This window comes from Jaculus jaculus, chromosome 2, assembly GCF_020740685.1.
Source record: "Jaculus jaculus isolate mJacJac1 chromosome 2, mJacJac1.mat.Y.cur, whole genome shotgun sequence".
In the NCBI taxonomy this organism is placed as follows: domain Eukaryota; kingdom Metazoa; phylum Chordata; class Mammalia; order Rodentia; family Dipodidae; genus Jaculus; species Jaculus jaculus.
In genome coordinates this window covers 27,948,447-27,970,767 of record NC_059103.1, presented here as the reverse complement: position 1 = coordinate 27,970,767, position 22,321 = coordinate 27,948,447, and positions in this window count along the sequence as shown.

Genomic DNA, 22,321 nt, shown 5'->3' with positions numbered 1-22,321 from the left:
TACCTTCATCTTCTCTATGTCCTACAGTAAAGGAAGTGAGTGACTTTGGGAGGTGATTGACAGGTTCTTCTTCTTCTATTTCTTCTTCTTTTTTTTCTTCTTTATTTTTTTTTACAGTATTCTTTGCTTTTGCTATTAGGAGAAATCTGTAAGGCCAGCATTCTAAGACTGAAAGTGGAGACTATTGAAACCTCTAATGACTCTGCTCTAGGCTTGGCTGGCTTACTTGATTAGGGGGTGAGGAAGAAGCAGCTTGAAGTTCTCTCAGCTTGTCTCTTCTAAGTCCACTGCCCCTTGAGGTGGGGCAATGTGTATCAGAGCCCTAACATCCTCAGCATGCTCTCTGGGGTAGAGCCTGGATACCCTGAGGTCACATTAGAACCCCCACAATAGAGTCACCAGCAGGTAGCTGGGAGCAGGATGAGAAATACACAGGCAATGCTCTTTCTCAAAGTCCCCCTGCCCACTGCCACCCAATATGGGATCTGGAGAGAGAAAGAACACTGTATTCTGGCCTGTACCCCCAAGCTGGAATTGTCTTGTTAATCAGGGAGAAGAGATGAAGGACTAAATGGGCTTGGCTCAAATGCCACATACTCTCACCTTTCTTACCAAAGTTTCATGAATTTCTCTTAAATAGGTTTCTCTTTATCTTTATTCCCTTTCCCAGAACTTTAAATGGCTGCCTTTCAAAAGTGAGTGTAGCTGGGCATGGCGGTACATGCCTTTAATCCCAGCACTTGAGAGTCTGAAGTAGGAGGACTGCTATAAGTTCTAGGGCAGCCTGAGAGAAATGTTAGATCAGCCTAGGCTAGAGCAAGACCTTACCTTGGAAAATCAAAAAAAGTGTAACAGTTGGCTGCATGTTACTGGGACAAAACACCTCACTAAGAGCAATACATGAAAACAAAGGATGTATTTTGTCTTCCTGCAGAAAGGGGAAGTTTGCTCCTGGCATGGTAGAGCAGAGGTTGTGCATCATACCTTGTCACATCATCTGGGTGGCAGCAGCAAGGGAAACCTAGCTAGTGAACATGCAGTAGGGCTGGACTAATAAACCTCAAGGTCTACTATCAGTGACACACCTCCTCCAGCGAGATTTAACCTCCCATATTGCACCAACTGGAGACTAAGTACTCAGGATACATGAGCTTATGGGAGACATAGCATTGGAACTTCTACAGTAAGAATTTAGTATATCTGCATTTATCTCTCTTCTACCTGTTTCCTCACAAAAAGATGAAAGCATATCTAAAGTCTCCTGTAGTCAACATTTATTTTAGCATTTCAGAGTCATTCACTTCCCTAGAAAGATTTCTTTCTCACACCCTGTTTTCTTGCACAGTTTTGCTTCCGTCTGAACAGAGAGTAGAATCATGGACTATAACCATAGATAGCATGGAAGGAGATCTTAACACCATCTTCCTTCTATTGTCTGGAAACTCTACAATCTTTAAGACTTCATAGTCAACTCATATCCTCTAAATACTGACTCTGTTTTGCTCCTGAGTCCTCTCAAGCCCAACGTCAGTCAGTTATCTCATCATAATAGCCAAGGCTCAAGAAGTATGATGAGCCTGACAACTTTCTACAAGTACCCCATGCCTATGCCTCTGTGGTTGGATTATTTTCTGACAGTGTAAGTGACACTACTCCCGCTGTGGCATGTGGGGCTCTGTTGATCTTATATCAACATCTCAGAGTTATAATAATCTAGTATATTGAAATCACAAGTCTTCTACCAGGCAGCTTACTTTTCCTAGGTCCTGGTTACAATCTATTACTCACATCTGTCCTCTGTATAACCTTTCTTTCTATATGGTCATCAAAATCTGAACAATTATGTGGTGCAGGTAAAGTTAGCTCTGTAAAGGAGCGAAAGGGGATACAACTATTACCTCAAAAGCCACATGAGCTCAACCTGGGCTGTGGTCAACATTACCTTTCTTCCTTCTGGTTCTGGCAATTCATAAGACTTTTTAAAACTTCAAAATGTTGTAAAGATGGGGCTTGGGAGATAGCTTAGTAGTTAATGGGGTTTGCTTGCAAAGCTTGCTAGCCAGAGCTTGATTCTCCAACACCCATGTAAGCTGGATGTAAAGTGGCAAACGCATTTGGAGTTCCTTTGCAACACACACATGCACACACACACACACACACACACGTGAACACACATGTGTGTGCACACACACATATAAATAAATAAAAATTAAAAATATACTCTAAAGGTTACCTGGTATTATGGATTGGTAAATTGTATTTCCAAAAGATTTGTAATTCAAAGATTCATTATGAAAAAAATGAGACACAATTTAGACAGCAAGAGGCTTAGGTAGAGAGATACTGTCCTCTTAAACAAATGTAATTTAGGGCTGGAGAGATGGCTTAGCGGTTAAGCGCTTGCCTGTGAAGCCTAAGGACCCCTGTTCGAGGCTTGGTTCCCCAGGCCCCACGTTAGCCAGATGCACAAGGGGGCGCACGCGTCTGGAGTTCGTTTGCAGAGGCTGGAAGCCCTGGCGCGCCCATTCTCTCTCTCTCCCTCTATCTGTCTTTCTCTCTGTGTCTGTTGCTCTCAAATAAATAAATAAAAATTAAAAAAAATTATAAAAAAAAACAAATGTAATTTAAAAAAGGACAGAGTACAAAAAGTCATAAGTAAATAAAGAATATATTAAATCAACTGAAAGGCTAAAATTAAAAACAAAATAACCCACAAAATTTTATAATAATTTTAAAATATTTTAAGGCAATATATTCTGACAGATCAAAATGAAATTCCTTGTAATATAGACTTTATGATTGCTGGTCTCTGTTTATGACATTTATTTTTATGAATTCATTGAGTTCATAAGGGAGAAAGGCTAGAATCATACTGGCATTATCTGGCTTCTCTTCATGGAGAGAAATGTCAATGGAATAATAAAGATGAGCTATCTTTACAAAGACACACTCTCTTTTATATGACATTGATAAATTATAATTTTTAAAATCTACCTAGTTTTAAAAATATATTGATTAATAAAAGCATGAGGAAAAATATCTTCATTTTTATTGGAATATAATAGTTGTGGATATTCAGATATCATAGTTGGCTTTGGAAAGTAAATTTTTAAATTCAATATGCACTTGGGCATATTTGTTGTTCAGAGAATTCATATCAAGTGAAAGACCGGGGCTAAGTTGTGAAGATCCACTGAGAGGGGAATTAATAAAATCTCCATATTTTACATCTGGTTCTCTGATCAGCTCTAGTCCATGAATTCATTCTAAATCTGCAAAAGTTTTCAACACCTTTCAGTCTTAGGCTAGCACATTTGCCTTTCTAAACATGCTTGCTGTTTATTTGTGTTTTTTTTGTTTTTGTTTTGAAAGATTTTTGTGGTACTTGAAAGTAAGAGCTTGGAATATCTTTCTTACCAGTTTCTTCAGGGTGCATATATAATCAGAGAAGGTGACAAACTGATAGAAGAATTAGATAGATAGATGATAGATAGATAGATAGATAGATAGATAGATAGATAGATAGATAGATAGATAGACAGACAGGTAGACAGATAGATACATAGACAGACAGATAGATAAATGTAGATCATCTGGGAGAGAGCTTTGAGCTGTTCTGGGGAGGAATAGTGAGGTCAATGTTTCCCAGACTGGATTGTAATATTCTTGGAAATGACCTATTTGTGCATTCAAATTTTCATTTCTGGTTCAATGTTCATTTTTGTGTAATGTATACTTTATGGCATATGTGGAGATAGATACTCCTTACAACAATGAAAGAAACAGGTGGATTTAGACACAAATGACCTGGCAGAGAATGACAGGTTCCTTCACTGTGGGGGACTTTTCAGAGGCAGTGTCACTGAAGAGCTGCTTCTGCTAGCTGACTCTCTCACTTGTTAGTGACCAAAATGAAAAATTTGTTTTCCTTATACATTTGAGACAAATGAAAATCAGTATGTAAGTTCAACATCATTCTATCACTCATGCATTTGACTATTCTGTGTAAAGCTAAGTGTTATCATGGGATCAAACAATCAGAGCACCATTCATAAGCTTGACTTTCCTATTGATGGATACCTCACTACATTTTCCTAGTCTGTTTCTCCAAAACATATGCCTTCTCTTTGCTTCAGAAGTTCTCCCATCAAGATGACTGTGCCCAGTGTTCATTCCAGCTGGTACAATAGATCCCCTGACTCGCCCCATGAACAAGGGCTCACTCAGGCAGAAAGGTGATTTCCTTTTTCCCTTTGCTCTTGTTGACTTAAGGGACAAACAATGTCATACAGCTTATGCTCCTAGTGATTTGAAATTGTATCACATACCATAGACAGGAGCAAGCGGAGGATGAGAACAGAGACAAAGGGTCTATACAGCATCAAAAGACCCAAAGGAAATGTCAGTGGGAAGCAGATTGAGAGCAAAGAGGAAAGGGGAGAAGTGGACTAAATAGGCTACAAAGGAAAGGGGATCAATTTGCCTCCAGGAGAGGGTGGTGCTGACAGGGGCTACACTGGGAACAGTCAGCAAGGGAACAGGAAATCAGGCTGTTATTTTCTTTTAATAGCCCAGTGAGCAAACAGTTCATTAAATGTGACTTGCAAAATGAACACCATATATCATATTATAATAAGATTTTAATAAAAAAAAGAAATTGGATCTTTGTAATGAAGGAAGAAATGCTTAAGACTGAGAGAGCTAGGCAGCCCCAAGAGATGAAGCATGTACCATTGTCTCTTGATTTTGTCACTTTCAGCAAACATCCACATGTAGCCAAGATAGTAACGTTTTACCACATGACAAATGTGGGGAAATTATTTGCATTCCTCAGTTCTACACCTAGCATATATCATACACCACAGACACTGTTCCAGTTTGTAAACAATTATTGTTGGACTGCCTATTCCATATCTCATAATAAGTTAAGAAAAGTCTAATCTAATCAATCTCCCTATTTAAAAGCTATATTTATTTGTGTGTGTGTGTGTGTGTGTGTGTGTGTGTGGTACACATGTATGTGCATGTATGGGCTGGGATCACTTGCTGCTGCAAATGTGCTCTAGACACATCATCACTGTTTGTATCTGTCTTTACAGGATAGCTTGGAAATTGAACTCAGGAACAGCAAGCTTTGTAAGCAAGTGCCTTTAACTGCTGCGTCATCTCCCAGCCCCTTAATAATTTTTTTTTTCAGTACATACACATTGTGTCCATTCTGTTGCCCTGGAAAACTCTGACTGATAAACCTTAGGATAAGAGTAGAGCAAACTTGAATGGAACATTATTTAGAAAAAAAAAAAAAAAAAAAACATGTGGCCAAACTGTATGTCAGTAAAGGAGGCTAGGAAGGCTTTGTGGCTGTTTTCTGTCCATTTGTTTTTACTGCATCTTAGTAAAAGGAATCTATTTAAGGTTTTGAGATGGAAAATGCTATGGTGAGAGACATGAAGAGAAACTTGTTCCTGGCAGCAGTGTGGGAGAAGTGTCTGGAGGCGCTCTGCACACAGCAGGAGCACACGCACCCATTGTGCATGGCCTTGGGTTCCCATTAACCCGCCCACACTAGCTGAGTCTGCCTTTCCCAGGTGCTGATCTGGCTGCTAATCTCCCTTCCTTTCCTCACAGTGAGGATTTCATCCTTATGACTAATTTTTGAGCTATGGCTCTAAGTCCTCTTAATGACAGTTAATCTCGGGTCTCACACATTAGCATCAGAATCACCTGAGCATGGCAGGAATTGGGAGACACGCGGGAGGGGCTACTGGAGGGTGATGGATGTGTTCATTTCCTTGACTGTGCTGATGGTCTTATGTTGCATGCATGTGTCCAAACTTAGACATCGTGGATTTTATTTTATTTTTTCTATTTTACTGTGTTTGAAGCAAGGACTTCATGCATTTAGCATACACGCTATCATTCAGTTGCATAAATTGTGTATTTAAAATAGGCACAATTTACTATGCTTCAGTTATATTTTCAACAAAACTGTTAAAAACAAAACCACTTAAAACAAAACAAAACAAGATCACCTGCAAGGACTGCTGTAACCCAGAGCTGGATGAGAACAAGGTAATCAAAATACACTATATAAATAAAGTACATTATATGCATGTATTTAATAGTTCTAAATGCATATGTAACTCATGAATCTTAACTAACTAATGAACAAGATATAATTAATATAATTCAGCAGATTACAGTGGGCTGGAAGGTTTGTACTTCTAACTCACTTTGAGAAGCACTGCTCTCTACCAGCCTTGAATTAAACAATGCCCTTCCTCATCTGCCTAGATTTTCCTATCAAATTCCATCTTGAAAGGATTTTTGGCACAAACTAACCTTATGTCATCGACTGCTATTTATCTTTGTTCAGTTGAATCTGGCTCTGGCTCTAAGGAAATTGTTCTTTCAGGAGTGACAGAGGATAACCAGCATTCATATAGGAAGTAGGTGTTAGCTTTGTTCTATTCAACTAAATTTGGCACAAAGGGGCCTCTACACTTTGCATCCTTGTGTAAGAACTGCAGCTTTGGGACAGAACTAACTGAAAGCCTCAAATTAGGAGGATGTTTTTGGAACACCCCATCAGAAGAGTCGAACTTCTGCTTATCACTGGCAAACACTGAGTTGTAACCAGGCAAACTGCTTGTGTTTTCCTTCCCTACATGCCCATTTTCAGAGCAAAGCACAGTTCTCTGAACCTCTTCTAACTTGGGACTTGTCACAAATTGTGGTGCAGTCCCTGATCAATTAAATTCTGCTAAATTTAACTAGTTTAACTGAGGTGCTATTGACAAGTAATAGTTGCTTTGGGAGGGAGAGACACTGTCCTCCATGGTGTAGCCCATGCTCTGGAAAATATAAGCAACTCTCATCAAACTCAGTGGGTCACCCCCACCCCCAAGAAGACGTAAAAGTAGGAGGGGACTACTTGGGAAGATGGGATTCAGCAGGAGTTGGATGAGAACAAGAGAAGGTAATCAAAATTTATATAGATAAAGTACATTATATGCATGTATTTAGTAGTTCTAAATGCATATGTAACTCATGAATCTTAACAAGCCAATGTACAAGATATAATTATCATCTCTACTTAAGATTGAGAAAACTAAGGTATGATGAGACTCTCTACCAAATATCTAATTCAGAACTATTCCTATTGTCCTGGTAGGTTTTAAGAAGGGCTTTGACACCTCTATGCCAACCATACTAATCATTCTTTGCCATTATCTTCAAGTCTTCCTTTTGTTTTCTTATTCCCTTTCCTTCCATTTCATTTCTTTCCTTTCCCTTCCTTTCATTTCAGTTCCCTCCCCTGCCCTCTGTATCCTCTTTTTTGTGACTTCCAATGATTTACACATCCTGGTCTTCATTTGTATTTTTAAAATATTTTGTTTTTATTTATTTGACAGAGAAAGAGAGAGAGAGAATGGGCACTCCAGGTCCTCCAGCCACTACAAATGAACTCCAGATGTGGGCGCCCCCTTGTGCATGTGTGCATCTGACCTATATGGGTCCTGGAGAATCAAACCTGGGTCCTTTGGCTTAGCAGGCAAATGCCTTAACAGCTAATCCATCTCTCCAGCCCTTTCATTTGTATTTTTAAGACTTCTTTTCCTTTTCCTTTTTATTTATTTATTTGAGAGTGACAGACAGAGACAGAAAGAGGCAGAGAGAGAGAGAGACAGAGAGAGAGAATGGGTACACAAGGGCTTCCAGCCACTGCAAATGAACTCCAGATGTGTGTGCCCCCTTGTGCATCTGGCTAACTTGTGTTCTGGGGAATCAAGCCATGAACCGGAACCGAGGTCCTTAGGCTTCACAGGCAAGCACTTAACTGCTAAGCCATCTCTCCAGCCCTCATTTGTATTTTTATAATTCTCTTCCTTAGCATGTGGGCTGAACCTAGTGATCTCCTAACGAACAAGCCATATAACCTGCTTCCAGAAAGGTTACAAGATACCCTGGGCTCTGTCTTGCATGCTCTCTCCTCTGTTCTCTCACTTGCTGGCTCTGATGGCGCCAGCAGCCATAGTGTGACTCACTCTGTGGAAAGTCCACAGAAACTAGTCTTGCCATGGACAGGTCCAGAAGAGGTACTGATTGAACTGAGGAAGGTCTCAGGACAGCAACCAGTGGGGATCCTGACTGACCTCTTTATTGCAAACTTTGAGAGAGCCTGTGATGAGACAAGTGGCTCAGCTATGCTGAATTTCTAAACCACAGAAAGTAGACATAGTACATTTTTGTTTTTTGGAGTTTCTGGGTTTTGAGATAATTTGTTACATGCCATAGATACCTATGCTGGTCTTCCTTAACAGAAAATCATTCTACTATATAGGCATACTTGTGTTTCTAGACATAGAACCTTCCACAGCTGACCCTGATCTAAGGATAAAAGTTCACAATCTAGCCGAGATTTTGCCATAGCTTTTGCTGTACCAACAGTTTCAGGGCCCACATGTCCTAGAACAAGTTGAGAATGTGTTTTTTTTTTTTTTTTTCACGTGGCATACATGCTACTGTGGATTGCCTTTTCCTCTTTAGTTCCCATAGCCCAGAGAAACGTGAGACAAGAAAAGTTGAACATGCACACCCAAAGAGGCCTGGATGTATTAGAGTAAACATGGTAACACAGACACAAGGGGGTACAGATTGTGAGGGGTGAGGAGACTGAAGGCAGAAAGAGAAGAATGCTGACAGGGAATCACTGGCTTCAAAGAGACAAGACTGCAGTGGAATGCAGGCTTTCCCACCTAAGGGGTGGATCAATACAAGCTTACCTGGGGAGTCACATCTATAGCTGGAGGATGAGGATAGAAGCCTTAGGTGAAAGAAGGATGTTGCTGTTTTGAGCCAATCAACATAAGGAGCCGAAGGCATAGGGTAGATGCCTAGAGCCCTGCTCCCTTGGGTGCCCATCATACAATAGCCTCTGGGTACGTTTACGAATATTATTTTTAGATGTCGTTTTTGGCTTCCAGAACTTTTGGCTACAGCATTCTTTTACTCTCTACTCTTAAATTAGGTTTCTTCCCTGTGGAGTGTCAGAGATTCTATGATGAAGTCAAACCCACTCTGCTCAAAATTGCTGTTTAAACCTGCTTTTTGGAATGTTGTCTCATTCAGCATGGTTGTTTGGCCTCAGAGAGTTTATACAGGGAAAAGCTTTTGTTAACAGCAGCAAAACCAAGAAATACTTAACTATATGCAAATCTGGCAGGCAGATCCTAGATTTAGAGGGAAGGGGTGGGGGCTGTTCTGTGCTCATCAAAAAGGAAATGTATTAAAATGCCCTCATTAACTGGCAGAGTGTTCTAGAATTGGCAGTTACCTACTGGGAATTTGGGTTAAGTTTCTCTGGGGGCATAACTAAATTGTACATCCTTTTGGAAAGCAAGACAAGAGGAGGATGTCTAGTCTTGCTCTTTGCAGAGTGCAAAGATAGTGTGGAGAAAGCCTTCCCTGCATTATTCCCCGGGAAGGTGGGATAAATTGCCTGGAGCAAGGCAGGTAGAAGTTGTTAACTGCAGGCAGAACAGGTCTGTCAGGGCAAGCTGCGGGCCATGAGTTACCTTCAAGAGGTTGCTTTTGAAAGTAGAACTCTAAGCACTTTAGAGACTTGTGGGTGGCTGAGTAGAACAACACAGTACAAATGAATAAGATACACTACCTGCATTGCCATCACTGGAGTAGCAGAGTTGTAGGGCCTAGAAGGTCTCCTTTGGTTACCTAAAGTCATGGAGAATCTTAATAGATATGAAAAGCCTGCTAGTATTTTATATGGTTTATGAAGTTCTGGGACTAGTATGTGCTTACAGAGCTTTTATTTTACATGGATCTACATATTTTAGTGTGTGTATGTGTGTTGTGTATGCATGCATGTAGACATGTGTGTGAGAGGGTACATGTACATGCGTGCGCTCAATCATGTGAGGCCAGAGGTCAGTGGAAGATGTCTTCCTCAATTCATCTGCCACCTTATTTTTCTGAGACAGGGTATCTCACTGAACACAGAGAACTCACTGACTAGGCTGAGTTAGCTAGGCAGTACTTTCCAGGCATCTATCATCTTTCTCTGTCTCCCAAGTTCTAGGACTACATGCATAGGCCACCATGCCTGACAGTTTATGAGGGTCCTTATGCTTGTGCCCAAAGCATGTTACTCAGCATATTCTCAGCTCCTCATTTTAACTTTTATGTGTATTGCTTGCCTACTGGCTGCCTGCCTTTCCTTATCTCTCTCTCTTTCTCTCCCACTTTCCTTCTCTTCTTAGATAGTCTGGGACCCACAGTAGCTTGGCTAGCCTTTACCCCAGAAGCTGTGGCTAGACCAGATACTAACAGAGCCAGACCATAGAGGTCCCCAGCTGTTTCTGCCACTGCCCCAGGCCAAGTAGGTCTCTGAGGTGGTCTCCTGCTTCCGGTCCTCCAGCTTCTTGGACAGATTCATCCAACCTGGAATGAACTTAGAGTGTCAAGGCTAGTTTTATTCCCCAAGACTCATATAAGCCAGATGCACAATGTGGCACATGCATCTGGAGTTCTTTTGCAGTGGCTAGGGGTCCTAGAGCTCGTTCTCTCTTTCTCTCTCTCTCTCTCTTTCATAAATAAAAAGTTAACGTAGTGTATCCCAGGGGTCTAGTCATACAAACAAGCCTCTTACCTCTTGGCATTAAATTTGAAGGTGTCCTTTAAAATTCAATTGTGACCAACATGATAGTCTTAAGGCGGGGGGGGGTGGCTTTCGAGTGATGATTACTCTATGCAGGCCATTCTGAAAGATTCTTATGAAAGCAGCCACATGTCACATTAGGCCACCTTGTACATCTATTCTTCTGCCTTGTGAGTACATAGCTAGAAGGCCCTCACCAGGTTAGTGAGGCAGATAGGGAAAATTAAGGGGGGCATGTGAAGGGAAAGAAGCCCCTCACTCTGACATCTAGTTTGCATTTCCTGCTGGCTGAGTGCTACAATGAAGTGAAAAGTTTGAATCCTGGTAGGTAATTGCTTTGACTTGGAGGCTGTAAGACTTCCATGGAAACTAAAGTAAAGCTGTAACATGGACTACAACTTAATACTTTCAGGACAGACCACTAGCATTCAAGTGAAGTGGGTGGGGGGAGTCTCCTATATTGGTAGGGAAACCAACTCTGAAGGATAAAAATTGAGAATGTACCTACTATAGTTCATAGAATTCCCTGGGAATCTTCAAAATGCTCCAGAGTGGTACTCACTGGCAGTGGACCTAATGTGGACATGACTAGATCAGAGTGCTGCTAGACACTGACCAGAAGTCTCTCATTCACTGACTCCCACTGCTCGCTTCTGACTCCAGCCACAGGCATGTCGGACCATTCCTGTGTGAGCTTCTGTGTTTAGCCTCATGGAGCATCTGTCTGTTTCTCTTCCTTACAACTTCCTCTGAAGCAGTGGTGCTTTACTAAGTTTGGGACAAGTGGCAGGAAGCAATAGGTGACAGGACCTGATGGAGAGTGTCCAGTCTTGCTTCTTTTGGTAAGTTCATTGGGAGTCACTCTCTGAGTGGATCCTCAAGGCTTTACTGATGGGACTGAGTCTCAAATGCCAGGATGTTAGTCAGTTCAATAGCACAAGCTATACTGGTTTATACTGTGTCATCCCTAGACTCTGATTTTAGGTTTGATCTCAAATAAATGACTGTACCCTAATCCATCCTAAGTCATTAAACAAGCTGTCCTGTATGAGACAACATATGGTTGGGGGTCTGGAGCATCATGACAGGTCATGAGAGTACCTCAGGAACAAGACTTGGCTTCATTTGGTAGCAGAGCATAGGGCTCCCACCTTCCCTAAGTTCCAGTCTCCTTCTTATCTTTAATCTCCCTTTCCACAGCTAATTCATTTCAGTAAACTACCTATTAAAAATGAACAAAGATTAGAAAGTGTATTCATGACTTTGTTACGGCTGTAACAAGATGCCTGACAAGAAGTACTGTAAGGCAGGAAGGATTTGTCCTGGTTCATGGTTTGAGGGGATACAGTCTATCCTAAAGGGAAGGTACTAGACCGGGCTCAGTGGAGGATCCTGGGGGTAGTAGCACGAAGCAGCTTGCGAATGTTCCAGTGGTTCAGGAAGCAAAGAGACAGAGAGAGGCTGGGGCTAGAAGCAAGCTCAAATGTAATCCTTAATATCTGCCCTTTCAATGACCCACTTGCTGGAGCTAGTCCCTACCTATGAGAGATTTCTCAGCCTCCCCAAACAGTGCTACCAGCTGGGGTCCAAATGTCCAAATGCGTGAGCCTGTGGGACATGGTTCACATTCCAATCACAACAGAAAAGGTTTAAGAGTTCTTCCTGACTGGAATTGAAACTTTGCTACTCTTACTCCAGATAGACTGTTATTCATTATCCCTATATTTAAATCACATTGAACTTGAATTTGATGCAAATAAAGTATTGCATATTCATGCATTGATTTATTGCTTTGAGGCTGAAGTTCCTGTTTAATTTACATGTTTTCTACTCATTCTGGGCATCTCCCAAAAGACAGGAAATAAGTTTGTGTCAGTCTGTTTGTTATGCAGTAAAGGGGCTTCCTCTGTATATTTTGTATAATAGTGATGAAAATCTTCCTTTCTTTATCAAGGGCTCTTCCTGTCCATTCAGTTATGACTATGGATAGTGCACCATACATGGAGCAGGAATATTTTTAAATCATATGCATTCTTTTGTATCTAAAGCAGTACAGAACCACCATTTCTGGACAAATGCCTTAAACTATTAACTATTATCAGAGGTCAGATAAAGCAGACAGAGGAATGAGAAGGAGAACATCGGGTTCATGACTTTCCAGGCTTGAGTAGGAAAATGCAGTGTGCCTTACACAGTGATGGCACACAGGTTCCATCTTGCTGTACTTCATCCCAGCTCAGACATTATAAAAGAAACCAGCTTTTATTAAGCGCTCTCAGGAATTGTTTGAAGTTCAAATGCGGCAACGGGCCCTCTCATGCTCTTCCTTTCTAAGAGGACATTCCTTTTTTTTCTGATGGATTTCTATGATGCTTCATTGGAAGAATGAAGCTAGGGTTTAGAGATTAGTGTGTCTCTTGACAAAAATGAAATCAATAAAGTATTAGCGAGGCATGGTGTTGCACGCCTTTAATCCCAGCACTCAGGAGGCAAAGGTAGGAGGAATGCCATGAATTTGAGGTCAACCTGAGACCACATAGTGAATTCCAGGTCAGTATAGGGTAGAGTAAGACCCAACCTTGAATACCCCCCAATATAAATGAATAAATATTTTTAAGACTAAAAAGAATCAGATTTCCTCCAGGGCATTCCAATTACCTCACCAATGAAGTCATTCTTTCTAATAACTGACATTGGTCAAACAAATTCACAATGGAAACCTTCCGTTGTCACTCATCTTCTTGGCCTATGTTGGAGATGTGATGCTGGGAGGTGAGGTGTGAGAACAGTACCAGGTCTCATATCCAGGCATTTCTTTTGTTCACATAGCACTGATGGTCTGAACTAGGGAGATGATACTGTTATCAGAAATGTGTTTTCCTTATTATGCCACACCCAAATAGGAGTTATTAAAAGATAATTTTTTTAAATTAGCAGTTCAAATTCTGTTCTTTCTCCCTAACAGAATGACACAGTTTTGGAAAAAAAAAATCCAACTAGCCATAGGTAGATATACATATCTATCTATCTATCTATCTATCTATCTATCTATCTATCTATCATCTTGATATATATATATATATATATATATATATATATATATATATATATATGGATATGCAACAAATTATTGAGGTCATTAATTAATAGAGGAGTGCACTATTGGGTGCTACTCACACTTAAAAATAACAAAGGGGGGCTAGAGAGATGGCTTAGCAATTAAGGTACTTGCCTGTGAAGCCTAAGGACTCAGGTTTGATTATTCCCCAGTACCCATGGAAGCCAGATGCACAAAGTAGGGCATGTGTCTAGAGTTCATTTTTAGTGGTTGGAGGGCCCTGCATGTCTATTCTCTCTCTCTCTCCCTCTGTCTCTCTCTCTCTCTCCACATAGGTGTGTATGTGTGTGTAGGTATGCATAGGTATATATCACAAATAAGTAAAAAATAAATAAAAAATAAAATAAAAATAAAGGGGACTGAGAAGATGGCATAGTCATTAAAGTGTTTGCTATGCAAGCAGGAGAACCTAAGTTTGATCCCTATCATCCCTGAGAAAGCTGGACATGGTGACAGATGCCTGCAATCCCAGTGCTGGGGAGATGGAGATAGGAGGGTTCCTGGGGTTTTCTGGCCAGCTAGTCTAGCCAAATCAGTGAGCTCCAGGTTCAGTAAGAGATCCTGTTTCAAAATCTAAGGTGGAGAACTATTTAAGAAGATGTCAAAGGTCCACCTCTGGCCTATGCACTCATACATGTGCACCCACACACACATGAATGCATACATGCACACATACATCCCCCACATATGCAGAAACACACAAATAACAAAGTTTACAACAATGAAAAAAAGGCATAGCATTTTCCTAGTGTGTGTGTGAGAACAAACTGCATTGAGTTTTCCTTCCTGAGCACCTGAGGAAACCTTATTCTGGGTGCAATGCTCTGTAGCTTTGCTGAGGTTGGGTCACATTTGCCCTGGAGGAAAGTTCTCAGCCCTAAAAGTGACAAGAAGATTGGGCCAGAGCTCTTCCTTTGCTGGGTAAATCCCTCCTCTGTGTCTCAGCATGTGTAGTCAGAGCTTTCCTTCATTCTTGCTCATTGTTTAAAACCCAGCACAGTTCCATTATCTCCCTAAGCTGCACTCAGAGATGTTCATTTATCATTCTTCCCTCTCTGAGTGTTTAAACAATCGCTGTCCCTGCCATCCTTTCTACCATTTAATCATTTGCGATTTTGTATTGTTATTTAATAGTTAATGCATTTATGTCTCATTACCTTGTTCAAACTTGTAAGTTCTTAAGAAATCATAGTTTATCGACTGAGTCCAGAGCTGAGAAAATAGCAGAAATTCAATGATAGATGTTTGAATGAATAAATGAACAAGGAAGGAAAGAATACATATGACTGAGAAATATGTGGTACAATGGCTAGGTGTCTTGACCAGCATAGGAATGTTTCTTTGCAGTTGAGTCACCCTGAGAATAAGGACATTGGTTGTTAGGAAAAAAATGCCTAGTGGTTTGTTATGGTATTAAAGAGTCTTAAAATGAAATCAAGTAATTATTAAAATTAATGGACTGATCCAACATTTTTGCAGTTTGGATAAAAAAGAATATTAATAATAATTTTGCTATTCATTTCTCATTTTTAAAAGGCTGAAATAAAATTCAAAAGAGCAGGAGTTGAGGCATCATTACTACCTGTTTCTTTGCAAGTCATCACAGCACTTTCTGAGATTCTCACTGCATTGATCTGACATGTTATTCATCACACTTACGAGGGTTGATGCGTGAGTGCAGAGTCTACTGTTGGGAAGCCATGCTAGTCCCAAAAGTCCAGTCTCTTCAAGGCTAGTTCTTTTTTTAAAAAAAGTTTATCTATTTGCATAAACACATGTGTGCACATGTGCATGTTTGTGTGTATGCACATGTGTGTGTGGTGTGTGTGCATGTGCATGCATCATGGTTTCTTGCTACTGAAAATGAGCACCAGTCTAGCTTTACATGGGTGGCTGAGAAATTGGACTCCAGCCAGCAGGCTTTACAAGCCAAGTGCTTTTAACCACTGAGCCATCTCCCCAGTCCCAAGGTTAATTCTTCATCACATATTCTTGTGATTCCCTTTGTTTTGACTAATCATACAAACTTCTGTTCTCAGATATATCAATAACCAAGTATGAACAAATAAAATATTTGCATAGCATGGTGGCAAATGCCTGTAATTTCAGCATTTAGGAGATAGAGACAAGAGAATCAGATGTTCAGTGGTATTGTCAGCTACAAAGAGGCCAGCCAGGTATATATGAAATCTTAAAAAAAAAAAAAAAAAAAACTAAGCAAAACACCAAAATTTATGTTTTCAAATAGTGTGTGTGATTATTTTTCCCTGGGGAGACGTGAACACATGTCTATTCACCCCAGATAAAGCTAAGACAACCAACAAAATGCACAGTGATTACACCAAAGCCCAACTTGGTGAACCAGTGAGCTTATTAAAGTTATTTGCAGAGCCGGGTGAGGGGTTGCTTACAAGAGCAATAATGGCGCAGGTAGCTGCATCACCAGAAAGCCCACCGGAGCCTAGGTGATGACTCCCAGAAGTTGGATTTCTGGAGCACACTGCCGGCTATTTGCAGGCATTTCCACCGGTTAGAGTCTCTCTCCCTCTCTCTCTCAGTCTCTCTCCCGGGCCCCTCTCTCTCCCAGCAGTTGTTTATAGCTTCTGTAACCTTGGGGAAGAGTCTTGTGACCTTTTAAGTTTCAGCTTCCCAGACTTACTGACCTCCTGAGGCTCCCGAGCCTCCTGCTTCTCTTCAGGAGGGAAGGTTTCAATTCAGAGAAAATTGCTACACATTGCAAGTCAGAGTCTCCCCTAAGCAATTGTTTACTGCGTCTACAACGTTGGGGAGGAATCTTGTGACATTTTAAATTTCAGCTCTCCAAGACTTACTGACCTCCTGTGTCTCTCCCGAGTCTCCCTCCAAGAGGGAATGTTTCAATTCATAAGAAGTTGCTATAAAACAAATAAATAAAAATAGTCTAAATGCCTGCCATAGTGGCATATTCCTATAATCCTAGAAGAACGGTGTCAATTCAAGTCTAGCCTGGGCTAAGAAATGAGGCTTTGTCTCAAAAAAAATTGCAAGAGTTTGGGATTTACCTCAGTGGTGGAACCCTAGTCTAGCATACACAAGGTTCTGTGTTCCATTTCTAGCTCTGTAAAATAAATATTTATAAGAGTTTTGGATTAACCACTGGTTGTTCTAATGTTTGGTCTGGTTCCATGGGTCCATGACCTTCAGCTCTACTAATTAAAACTTTAGGAGTTTAAAGTTGCTTTCAGACTGTTTTTTTTTTTTTCCTTTTAGGATATCTTACATATTTTTAGGTTTGCTTTCTTTCTTTTTTTGATTTATTTGAGAAAGAGAGAGAGGCAATGCCAGGGCTACTTGCCACTTCTTTAAATGAACTCCAGATGCATGTGCCCACCACTCTGTACATATGGTTTTATGTAGGAACTGGGGAATTAAACCTGGACTGACAGGCTTTACAAGCAAGTGTATCTAACCGTTTTGTTAAGGAAACTGAGGCACACAGACTGGTATCAGAGATAGAGTGGAGAATCAGAAGTTTGTTTTTGTTTTGCTTGGTTTGAGAGGTAGGGTATCATTGTAGCCCAGGCTAATCTGGAACTCATTATGTAGTCTTGGGGTGACCTGGAACTCACAGTGATACTCCTACCTTGACCTTCCCATTGCTGAGATTAAAGGTATGAGACAGATGCATGTCAACTTGGACTTGGGAATAACTTCCAAAGCCTGAGTACTGAGCTGTGATTGCTCAGGGGTTTTATAGACAGCATGGCAGGCAGTCTGACAACACATTGACTTTGTTATACTATTTTCTGAAGTTATGTAATTTGAGGGTACAAACAGAAAATTGCTTACCAATAAGTCAGTGATAAGAAAGTACAAATGTAGAACAGGAAGCTGTTTGTTCAGGGATGTTTGTGTCTATCGCTTCACTAACCAGATAACATATGAGCAGGGTACAGCTCAATAGACAGAAGATTCAGGGTTATGCTGTCTCCCTAAAAAAGACTTCTGTAATAGTATTTCATGTTGTTAAATTTTTATGAAGGACATTCTTAGTATGGATATATCATATGTTAGTATCATCTTTTCCCTCCTTCCTGCCCCCAGTCTGCTGGGGGCCCTCCCCAGTAGGGTTGCTAGTATTTCCCATAGGGTTGTGGGATATGCATTGTGTGAGCAGCAGTCAGTTATTGGAGGGGGGGATGCCTCTATGTATGATGTCCCAACCCATGGCTCTTACAGCCTTTCTGGACCCTCTTCCTCAAAATTCCCTGAGCTGTGGTGGGTGAGTTTTAAGTCTACTTCAGTGATGGGCTCTTAGAAGTCTCTGGATCTCTGCTTTGGTATGTGTTGAGTGTCCTCAGGGTCTGCCTCCTTCAACCTGGCACTGATTGTCAGACTCACCATGGAAGCATCACTCTTGTTTGTCTCCCCAGTTCCTTTGTGGTTTCACCTAGGCCTTAGCTGAAGTGTAAGGAGTGGTTTATTAACTTGGGTCTTACTACATTCTGAATGAGAAAAACAGATAGTCCAACAGAGAGTAAAGTCAGCACAAGTTAAATTGGTGTTACTGAGTTAGAGAATTTGATAGCTGTAGCCCCTCTTTTAGCCAAATACTACTGGAAGCTTGTCGCTGGAGAGCATAATCATTGTTTCCATAGGATTGTAACCTAATTCCCAGTTCCAGATATGGGTTTCTTTCCCCTGAGCAGATCTCTTAACCAGCCAGAAATCTAGCTACTGGTTACCCACCAAGGCTGTGTGCCACCATTGCAATGGTGTGTATTTCTTACCAGGGTGTTTGCTTCTGAGTAGCTTAGACCCTTGCTTGTTCATGCCATTGTTGGCCACTTACCCTCAGTAGCTCATGTAGCACTTTCCAGCATTACACAGACTAACTGTCTGGGGACTGTCTCATTTTTGGATTCCTGTTGGGTCTCTCAGTTTTCTATGTCAGCAGCACATGATATCCTCAACAATAGGGCCGTACCTTTTGCCTTAGGCAGGAGCCTGTCTTGTTCTGGGGACCTCATAGGTCTCTCCAATCAATAGGTCAGTGTGGGTAGCAAATATGGTCCTGGAAGTTATAGGCAAGAGCCAAAGAATTTTTAAAGGTTAGGCTTCATTCCACCCTCTCCAGGGTCCATCTTTTTAGGCACTCTCTCCACACTCCTGTTGAGGATTATCTTTCAGTCCATCTTTAAGGATAATTGCTTCTATGGTATCAGTTAATTTTGAGTTTAGTTTTGTGTTTATTTTCCCCCAACCTCCCCTTCCCCTCACTCCAAACCCTTCCGTCCCTATTGTCTGGACCTCAAGTTGCCTATCAGGTAAGCCAGCACATCAAGCTGATCCAGGTTAGGAACTGCGAATGAATGGGAACATGTGGTGTTTGTCTTTCTGTGATTGTGTTTACTGACTATGATCTTTCCAAATGCATCCACTTTCCTACAAATTTCACTGTATCATTTTTTTCTTACTGCTGAGTATAATTCCATTGTGTAAATGTACCACAACTTCATTATCCATTTGTCCAATGATGGGCACCTGGGTTGATTCAAGTTCTTAACTATGATGAATTGAGCAGCTATAAACATGGTTGAACAAATATCCCTGTAGTGAAGCATGGAGCATTTAGGATAAATGCCCAGTAAGGGAATACCTGGGTCTCTTGGTAGTTCTATATCCATCTTTTCCAGAAATCTTATTGATTTCCATAGTGGTTGTACAAGTTTGCATTCAAACCAACAATGAACAAGGTTTCATCTTTCCCCACCTCCTCACCAATATTTGTTGCTCTTTGATTTTTTTTAATGATTGCCATCCTTACTGGAGTAAGGCAGAACCTCATAGTTGTTTTAATTTGCATTTCTGTAATGGTTAGGGATATTGAACATTTTCTTAAGTATGTATTAGCCATTTGTATTTCTTCCTCTGAGAACTCCCTGTTCAGTTCTCTATCCCATTTTTTTGAGTGGATTGTTTGAGTTTTTATTGTTTTTATTTATATATAGCCTTTATATATAATCTTTATTGTATTAAGACATAAACCCTCCATGCCTATTCTATCTAGCATTTTGATCATGAAGTGGTATTGTATTTTGTTGAAGGCCTCCTCTGTATCTATTGAAATGATCATGGGGTTCTTGTTAGTAAGTGTATTTATGTGGTATATTATGTTGAACAATTTCCATATATTGAACCATCTCTGCATCCTTGGCATGAAGCCTACTCGGTCAAGTTGGATATTGCTTTTGATGTATTTTTGAAGTAGTTTTTGAGGATTTTGTTCAGAATCTTTGCATCTAAGTTTAATAGGCAAATAGGCCTATATCTTTCTTTTCTTGTTGTATCTCTGTTTGATTTTGGTATTAAGGTGATGTTAGCTTCATAAAAGGAGTTGGGTAGCATCCCTCTTTCTCCCATCATATGAAACAGTTTGAGAAAAATTTGTTTTATTTTTAATTAAGGTTTGATAGAATTTGTCTGAGAAGTCATCTGGTTCTGGACTTCTTCTGTATAGTGTCCATATCTTTGTCAAGTTCTGATTTCACGTCATGTTTTGATTTTCTTTATGCTTCTTGGAATACATTCTTACATTGACTTATGTCTTCATTAAGCTTAGTCGGCTGGTTATTAACATCCTCTATTTTTTGGCACACCTTAAGTTCATTTATCTCTCTTTTGAGGTCTCTTTGGTTTTAATCTATTAGGTTAAGCCTAGTAAAGACAGCTGTGTGGATTTCATTATGTGATTTTTTTTTTTTATTTGCTCCCAGTTCTGTAATTTTCTTGGTCAGGGTCATATATATTTTGTTTCCATTTTGGGGATATATTCCTTTTGCTTTCTCTATGTTTTCACTGGAGACTTTAATTATAGGACTTAGGCAACTTTGTTGGAGTTCTCTCAGTTTGTTATTTTGTAATATTATGGTGGGATCTATCCATCTCAGGGTGGTAGTCTTATTTAATTAAGGAAGAAACAGGATTGTTCTGTTTTGTGTTTGAATATAATAGGCTTGTGATGGCTCTGTATTTTTATTTTTGTATTCGCAGGTTGTAGGCTTGTGCTTACTACCAAACATGGGATTGGAGATCTGGGATCCCTTCGACCTGGTCTCAGCTCTGTCTTGCCTGTGGCTCCGGGGCAGTGGCACTTACCCTTGATCTCCTATTGTACCCAGTTGGGCAGGATATGGAGGAGTCACTTGTTCCCCTGGCAGGTGATTTCTTGATATTCCTAAGTTCCAGTTCTGGGGTTGAAATGATGCCCCAAGTATTCACTTGGAGTGGGGTGAGGCATTGGAGAGATGGTGGGGGTTGATGGGTTCCACAGCCCAGGTCAGATGAGGGAATTGGCTGGTATAGGGAAGACAGGGGCATTGGCCAAGGGACATATACAAGAGCATCTCCAGGAGGCACAGAGTTTGGAGAGTCTGCAAACAGGGACAGGTGGGAACCTGCACATACAGCTGTGGGAGACAGGGAAGTGCATGCAGAGGCAAGTCTTCTGTAACACGGTGGTGAACCTTGTCAGGGAATAAGGGGTACAGCTGCTGGTTCTAGTGGTTTGGGGGACCTGAGGGTCTAGTAGGCTATTGAGAGTGTGAAAATCAGCAGATAACCAACTGTGCCCCTCTGTGTATACCCAGTGGAGATCTGCTAAGCCCTACTAGAACTGGAGCCCCACAAATCTTGCCTGATATTACCCCAGGAGCAGAAGCATGGTCAGGAGACCACCATCTTCACTTGAAATCACAAGCATTTCTTTGAAACATGTTTTAGAGTATCATCTGGGTCTCGTTTCTTTATTAAATTTTTTCTACCATATTTAAACAATCACTGCTCCATTTTCTTAGCCTGGGGTTTGCTTTCTTGATAAAGAATACAACATAGTAATCAAATTACTGTGATTAAAACACAAGAATAGGGCTGGAGAGATGGCTTAGCGGTTAAGTGCTTGCCTGTGAAGCCTGAGGACCCTGGTTCGAGGCTCGATTCCCCAGGACCCACGTTAGGCAGATGCACAAGGGGGCACACGTGTCTGGAGTTCGTTTGCAGTGGCTGGAAGCCCTGGCGTGCATAGTCTCTCTCTCTCTCTCTCTCTCTCTCTCTCTCTCTCTCTCTCTCTCTGTCTCTGCCTCTTTCTCTGTCTGTAGCTCTCAAATAAATAAATGAAATAAACAACAAAAAAAAAAGAAAAACACACGAATAAACAAAGGGCTGAAGACATGACTCAATGGGTAAAAGGCAATCATAAGGAGCTGAGTTTGTTGCTCACACCCACGTAAAATGTCCCACACCTGTAACCTCAGTGCTGAAGGAGGTAGAGACAGGAGGATTTCTCAGTCTCACTGGTCAACCAGCCTGAAACATCATAAACTACAGGTTAAGTGAGAGGCCCTTTTTCAAGGACATATGTTGGAAAAGCAATAGAAGAAGACACTTGATGTCCTCTACTGACCTTTGTGCCTGTGGGCACAGGATGATTCAATCAGCACACAGATGTGCATATACCACATGTGTGCATGAGCACACACAACACACCA